This window comes from Perissodus microlepis, chromosome 6 (genome assembly GCF_051167445.1).
Source record: "Perissodus microlepis isolate ML-2025 ecotype Zambia chromosome 6, ASM5116744v1, whole genome shotgun sequence".
NCBI classification, from domain to species: domain Eukaryota; kingdom Metazoa; phylum Chordata; class Actinopteri; order Cichliformes; family Cichlidae; genus Perissodus; species Perissodus microlepis.
The window spans coordinates 2982501-2991123 of record NC_140466.1 but is presented as its reverse complement, the minus strand read 5'-3'; positions in this window follow the sequence as shown (position 1 = coordinate 2991123).

Here is an 8623-nt window from a genome sequence, read left to right as displayed (position 1 = left end):
CTTTTTAAAACCCTTTTCTCTGTTTTCTCGGCTACAAGCGTTTATTTCTGATCCTCTGTTATAAATATAAAACGGATGCACTTGGTTTCAGGGTAATTTTAACTTTAGATTGTGACTCCTGGTGTGGGTGTAAAATTGCTTTAGTTGATTTTTTTTTTTACAGAACTTAAATTTGTTTTTCAGCTCTGAAAATATCTCCTGCACTTATGAAGTCATAAAGCCTCAGAAATGTTGGTAAAAATAATAAGCATAACATTTGACCCACCCCTGGGGACTCTGTGGGCTTTTACTCTGAAAATATTCATAGTATGAAGATAAAATATTGCATGACTACATTAAATATAAAGAAGTTATTATACCAAATACTGAAAAGATGTAAAAATGGTGTGTGTGTGTGTTGGTCAGATGATGTGGGCACAATCAGAAGAAACATTTGTTCACAGAGTCGCTATCGTTTGGTAATTTAAAAGAAAGTTGCAACTAATTAAAGCAGCACGCCATCAGGAAGCATCATCAACAAAACAAGTGTGTTAGGAGTTAACACAGATAATTAAGGAAACAGGCTGTTATCCTGGACGGGTGCCTCTTTAACAAGATAGTCTGTACATTTAATTAGATGTTCAACTTTTTCTTTAATAGAGAACTTGTTTAACTGCCACTGCAGTGGGTTTTCACCGTGGCTCAGGGAAATGTCAGCACTTTGTTTACCTCTTGTTTGGTTTCGGCCCTCCGTATTAATTCAATTCAATTCAATTTTATTTATATAGCGCCAAATCACAACAAAAGTCGCCTCAAGGCGCTTCATGATACAGTGAAAAACCCAACAATCATATGACCCCCTATGAGCAAGCACTTTGGCGACAGTGGGAAGGAAAAACTCCCTTTTAACAGGAAGAAACTTCCGGCAGAACCAGGCTCAGGGAGGGGCGGGGCCATCTGCTGCGACCGGTTGGGGTGAGAGAAGGAAGACAGGATAAAGACATGCTGTGGAAGAGAGACAGAGATTAATAACAGATATGATTCAATGCAGAGAGGTCTGTTAACACATAGTGAGTGAGAAAGGTGACTGGAAAGGAAAAACTCAATGCATCATGGGAATCCCCGGCAGCCTACGTCTATTGCAGCATAACTAAGGGAGGATTCAGGGTCACCTGGTCCAGCCCTAACTATATGCTTTAGCAAAAAGGAAAGTTTTAAGCCTAATCTTGAAAGCAGAGATAGTGTCTGTCTCCCGAATCCAAACTGGAAGCTGGTTCCACAGAAGAGGGGCCTGAAAACTGAAGGCTCTCCCTCCCATTCTACTTTTAAATACTCTAGGAACAACAAGTAGGCCTGCAGTGCGAGAGCAAAGTGCTCTAATAGGGTGATATGGTACTACAAGGTCATTAAGATAAAATGGGGCCTGATTATTTAAGACCTTGTATGTGAGGAGCAGGATTTTGAATTGAATTCTGGATTTAACAGGAAGCCAATGAAGGGAAGCCAAAACAGGAGAAATCTGCTCTCTCCTTCTAGTCCCTGTCAGGACTCTTGCTGCAGCATTTTGGATTAGCTGAAGGCTTTTCAGCGAGTTTTTTGGACATCCTGATAATAATGTAATGAATTACACTATTAGTACATCTGTTTATTTGATAGACTTCAAATACAAAGCAATTAAATATTTTCCCAACATAATTAATTCAATCACCAGCCATTTCCTCTTCAATAAGGCAGCTGAATTTGTGAGTCATTGTGACCTTTAGCGAGTAGTTATTGTCTCATTTAGCTCATCTCCAGCAGCCGCAGTTGGCGTGTGCAAAAAAGCAAAACAAAATAATCCAGTGAAAACCTCTCGTCATTGTCATCTGTGAGCTTTTGTCCCGTTCTTCCTCATGTTCAAAAACTGTACTCGGGACACCTTCATAGTGATCCTGTTACCTATCCAGGTGTCTCCATGGATAAGCTTCTCATTTTTTAGACACTAGCCTCCAAAAAGTATTCAGTCATTATTCTCAGCCTCTCTGTTTCTTTCACTGGCACTATTTATGTTCATAAGTCTTTAAGCTCAGTGTTGATGACCTGGCTGTGTCCCAGACACCAAATATCTGAGCAGTTCAGAAAAGAAGCGCTCTCAGCCCGACTGAGATAAGATAAGTACGTCTCCAACAGGTAGTGCAGTCATATATGACCGCTAGCCCAACTTCACTAACCTTTCAAACATGCTGCATCGTTCAGAGCTTTAGAAATCCTTCAGTCAGATTTGGTACTGTATGGTTTTCATCTGTTGATAGATGAACCTGCAAGCTAACCTCCTGCTAACTGGGCTAAACCTCATAAATTGTCTTTTTAATGGATGCCCGAATGCTAAACTTCAGCTACACATCATTTTATTGGAAAGTTTTTAACCCTCTGTGTTTGATATTCTGAACCAAAGGAGCATCTGGACCTGGAAATGGCTAAAAATGTCACACCTAGCAAACAGCTGCAGGACAGTTCTTTTTAAAAGGGGGTTCTTCCTTCCCACAGTCACCAGGTGTTGCTCATAAGGGTTCCCTTTCAAATATTGTATGTCGCCTACATGATGTTCTTCCTGTCACAGCCCAAGAAAGGGTTTGACTTTCTGTATGTTTAATCATACATCACCATGAAGTCATCTGGTGTCCTCTCTGTTCTGCTGCAGATTGTCTCCTCTGCTGCTTCAGGCATGTCCCCAAAGACAGATACCACCTTAATGGATGCATTTAAAGGCAAAAAAACGATCACGTGACTGATGACTGTCTGGGTCACTTTCTGAAAAATCTTTCGGTGCCTCTTTGAAAATATTGGCTTATAATGCTGAAAACCATTTCCCTGGTTCCATTCTTTGTGTTTTTGGTCATGTTTTGATTTATATTTCAAACTAGTTTCCACTCAGCTGAAAAAATTGCAGTTATGGGGATGCTGTGGTTTTCCTCCAGGGCTGGTGGGTTTGGATTGATGGGTCCTGGTCCTCCCACAACAGCTGGAACAGCGAGTCCCGAGACAACACCAGCCTCTGCTTAATGCTCAGTCCTAGTGGTAGGAAAGCCCACACACGGGGGTCCGGGGACCTTAATAATACACAGCAGGTTTCACAAACGTCATCAGTAAGTTGGCCGGTGGCCTGCAGCCAGTCAGAAAGAGAGCACAATAATGGCTCTGAGGACATTTTAGCTCGTTTTATTTTTTAACCTCTGCAGGAAGCTCCTTGTAGCTGAGGTGCAATACTGCAATATGACCAGCCGGGGGCACTACGCAGCTTCTGCAGTTTTAGCAGATCGTCTATGGCACAGAAGGAAAAAGTGAGATATTTGACATTTGCTCTAGTTTAGCTGTATTGTCTAACTGAAAAATATGTTTACACAGTTTTCTAGTAATTTTATTCTAAAGTTAAAGAAAAAAAAGTATTTCTTTTGTTCCAGCTTCATGCCTTTTTCCCCTCTTTTCACCTTTCCCCCATTAATCCTTTTGTTTCTATCTGGTAAAAGACATGTAATTTCCTTTATTCTGCTGAGATATAAATGCTGGAAAATTAACGTGTTACTGCAATCAAATCATTAGAAGAAAGGCGATGATGACTTGCTTAAGTAAAGACGAAAAATGTCAAAAAAGACCCCCAACAACAAAAAGGTAAAAATTACCCAGTAGAGAAAGATTAAGTAAAAGAATGGTTCTTAATCTTAATAAAGTACAGGAAAACATTGAATATAATTGCCCATGAAGTAAATTCAAGAAAGAAAATACTCAACAAAAATAAGATGACTTTAAAGCGTCTCAGAGTGTAAGGTGCAGTGTGCAGTGAATGCACCAATAAAGACCTGTTCTGTATCAGTTTTTTACTGATGGATTTATTTATTTGTTTGTTGCAGCACAAAAACAGGACATGATGCTAGTTTCTGGTTCTGTACGTACAGAATAGAAACAGTTGTGCAGATTAGCACCAGAGCTGATGCAGAACAGTCATTTCATTCAATCCCATTCAGCCTGCAGTCGGTGAGGTTCATGAAATAGTCCTAAAGTCATTTTTTGCACCTGCTGCCAGAAGAAAAAGCCCACAGAGGACTATTTTAATTACTAACTATTACAGATTTTTTTGTTATTCTCATATTTACAGGTAATGTTAAAGTTATTAATTTATGTTTCTTTGACTTCAAAGTGGTGCTGCTTCCACCGCAGACATGTGGTGTGTAACAGAAAACTGAACTGAACAGATCAGTCCATTGTTACCCGTCATTACACCCAATCCAGCTCCAAACACTCAGCTTCACAGAGGTGTTTTCGACTCCGGACTCTCCTTCATGTCACAGAAATGGAATTTTCCAAATCTCAAGCACAGCCAATCAGAATAAAGCTGTCTTAGTCAAAGATCACTCAATCAATGCTGACCTTAATATAATCTGGATTAAAGTGCTTTGCGTGTTTAATCTGGAGCTGTTTTTAAAAGCCATTGTATAACACTGAAGCTATGGTTAAGCAAAATTCCGACTTTACTGGAAAGAAAAGAGAGTGGCCTCACTAGATGACCTTTGTCATAATAGTTACTGAAATCATCTACACAGTTTGGGACACGCTTATCTGACTTCACATCTTATTTACAACCTTTCAAAGTTGCTGAACTCTTTGACAAAGTATTCTTGAATTTTGGAAAACATCATGAATTATCTGAACATTTTCTCTGCTGATTCATTAAGTGGGGAAGGAAGATTTTCAGCTCTCAAGAAGAAATGCAGAAGTGATGTAAGACTGGGATGAATGGTCAGGGTGGAAGATTAGGAAGCTTTATTAGGTGACTGGAAAAGTACAGCTGAAGTAGTGTGAGCTATGTTGACTTATGCTCTGGACAGAGGAGAGAAAACAAGGAGATTAGTTTTGTCCTTGTTCTGTTAAAGTACAGGAAAGCATTCAAAGAAGGGAATTAGCAAAAAAAAAACATAAAGAGATGAAGAAAGTAGACAGGAGTATTGGGAGGCTAGGCATGCAGCAAAAGGAGAAGTGGTAAAGGAAAAGGCTTTTAGAGTGGGAAGGAAGAAGAAAAGGACTTGTATCGATTAACTAGACAAAGAAATCGAGCTGGAAAGGATGTGCAGCAGATTCAAGTGAATATGAGATGGAAGTAACAAGTAAATGAGACAATGTGGTGAGAAGATGGAAGGAGTACTTTGAGGAACTGATGAATTAAGAAAATGAGATGATAGAGGGGATAGATGGAGGACAGTTAGTGAATTAGGACATGCAGAGGGTGAATCAGGAAGACCTGGGGACAGTTATCAGGAGGATGCAAAGGAGAAAGGCCATTGGTCCAGATATCATACCTGTGGTGACGTTTAGGAGAGAGGACATCGGACTTTTTAACCAAACACAATCTTGGTCCTCGTACATATTTTGGAAAACACGGCTGATGTGCAGAGGTGCAGTAACTACAGAGGGATCAAGCTGAGACATGAAGCTGTGGGAAAGAGTTGGTTAAGCTAGGCTTGCAGAGTGAAGAGTGAGAGGTGAAGAGGAGCGTGCAGGTGGGGTGGACATAAGTGTTTTGGATAGAAGGACAACAGGAAGAGTGAAAGGGAAGGTTTATAAGATGATAGTTAGGACATGCGTAAATAGTTAGACCTGCTATGACGTATGATTTGGGGAATGGTGGCACTGACAAAAAGACAGGAGGTGAAGCTGGAGGTGGCAAAATGAAAGATGCTGAGATTTTAATCGGGAGTGACGAGATTAGAAATGAGTGCATCAGAGAGACGTCTCAGGGTGAGAGGGTTTGGACATGTGCAGATGATCGATAGACAAAGGATGTCGAATACGGAGGAGGCAGGAGGAAAAGAGGAAGACCACAGAGAAGATTCATGGATGTAGTGAAAGAGGAGATACAGAGGGCTGGTGTGACAGAGGATGATGTTGGGGTGACATGGAGGAAGATTATCTGCTATCACGACACCTAAAGGGTACAAATAAAAGAAGAAGAAGCGTGATACTGTAGGAAATAAAATCCCATTCAGTCCCAGACTATTTGTCCTGATGATAACAGATTTGTTTGTGAGAACGTGGAGGGTGCAGCTTTCCACGTTTGATGGGAGAAATGCCAAAGCTGCAGCATGTGAAAGACTGGAAAATTATTATTGTGTAGTTTACCATATTGGTTTCTGGGTTGCTTTGTTTTTCTCTTTGTTGTTTTTGTTATGTATAAATAAAATCTGCTAAAAAAGGAATGAAGTGGGCTCAGAGGGGGAGGAGCTAAACATCCAGAGCCACAGGATGAAGTGAACCATACAAAGCTTCTCTTGTAGAGTCTAAGAGTTAAAATATGGAGCTGGAAACGAGCAGATCCACACTGCAAAAGTTACTTAACTTACTTGACTGTCAGTGTGCAATTAGCTCAGCCCTCCTTAATATCTTTATTTGTGCTGGCAGCACCTGAGCCTCAAAGTCCATTTCTGTTGCAGCCTCTATTTTCAGCCCTGGCCTTAATCTCAGGGTTTACTTCGGCCTTTGTTGACAATAAAATGGGCCTTAAATAGTACATTAGCATGCAAGCTTAGTACACATCACTTAATAGTAGGCTGAGAGTCCCTGAGGTCGGCTCTCAGCGGGGTTGTCTCTGAGGTAACGAGCCTCAGTGCTGCTCCACACAGACACCAGCGTTAATGCAAATTCCTGCCATTTATTTTCATTAAAATGTTTCAGAATCCACATAAAAATCACCTTTTAATGAGGATGTTTTGCCATTTTAACATATTAGTATTATCCTCAAAAGCGTGAGCTTCTATTTTACATCACATTTGACTGTGTTGTGCTGAGAATAGAACACAACGATGGTGGAGGCAGCTGATGGAAAAGTCTGCTCATGGTGATTTCTGCAGGGGAAAGACGAAACAGTTTCATTTTTACGACAAACTGTTCACGAAACAGACACATGGCTTATGCAGAAAACAGGGATGAGTTGTGAAAGACATTCAAGGGAATGACTAGTGTTTCTGCTAAGAAGCAGATAACTTTCTGTTGCGGTAAAAATGACTCCGTTTCACAGCATGCAGAACTGATTGGAATTCACTGTGGATAACCAGTCATTGTGTTTCCTGGGTGCAGCTCAGAGAGGCAAAACCATTTCAAAGGGTAAAAGTCAGCTTTTGTTTATAGTTTTACTGTATTATATAAACGCGGTAATGTTCTTTTGCTTCACTTTTTGCCCACTGGATTGTGTCAAAGACAATTTTTTAACCGTCAGAAAAGTTCCCCTCATGCCTAATCCGTACGATCACCAGCCTTTATTCCCAAAAGAGCCTTTTTGAGCTGTCACCACATGTCAGCGCTCTGCAGTGGTCTGTTTATGTCTAACTTTGACATTTTTATGACAGTACGTCCATGTTTTTGCTTCACTTGTGAAATTATAGATTTTTTTAAATCTTGTTAGCTAGCTTAAATTCTAGCATTTTTTAGTTCGTTAACACCAAGTGGCAGCCAGGCGTCTGTGTCTGTGCACTGCACCTGTATAGTTTATGGATACAGATAACTAAATAAGCTAGCCAGCCACTAATAACTATGCGCTTCAACCTTTCATCTAAATATGATCACTTCTGGTTCCACAAAACAAAAACATGATGGCAACCAAAAAACCAACATCTGAGCTTCAAAGCGTAGAGTCCAAAAACTTGGGTGGCATCTCTGTGGCTATATGGATCTTTTATATACAGTCTCTGGTTTCAGCTTTCCTGAGGCCTTTGTGGACTTTGTATGTTATCTGTGTGGGTTTTACTGGTTTCTTTCCACAGACCACAGACATGCATACTGGATTAATCAGCCGTAGCTTGGATGTGGTTTGGATGTGCGATATATAAAGTGCACAGACTTGAGTGTTGCGCAACATGGGTGAATTTGACTCACAGTATAGAGCACTTTGATTGGTCAGTGAGACTGATAAGCGTTATATAAATACAAGCATATTTTTATTCAATATGCGTTAAGACAAATTGTGAAAGTGAAATATTTTCACATTCACAAGAATTCAGTAAGTTTTAATGTTAGAAGGATTTAAAATGTTCCTGTAACAGTTGCTGTTTTCAGGCCAAACTGCATGAGTGTGCTGGCTTGTCTGAACAGCTCTCCTCAGCGAGGAAACATCTTTGGTGCCTGAACAAACAGAAAAGTGAAAGCAAAAACCAACAAAGTGTCTCAGTGAGGCGCTTCAAAGATGAGGTCGCTGCTGGATGGATGAATGGTCAAAAACATGTTTAACAATCTGCTTGTACCCAAGGAGCTCAGTGCACAGCCAAGCTGGTTTCAGGTTGTGGATGGGAATTTCAAGCAAAAAATCATTATTTGTTTTTCATGGGAAACTATTTGACAAAGGGCAGTACAGCTGTTAGCACCGTTGCCTCACAGCACAAAGATCTTGGGTTCGCTGTGGCCTCTCAGTACGGAGTTATCGTGTCCCCGTGCCCGTGAGCAGTGTTGGGAAGGTTACTTTTAAAATGTATTCCACTACAGATTACAGAATACATGCCCCAAAATGTATTTTGTAACGTATTCCGTTACGTTACTCGATGAGAGTAACGTATTCTGAATACTTTGGATTACTTAATATATTATCATGCTGTTTACAACTACATGAATGTGATTTATTACTATT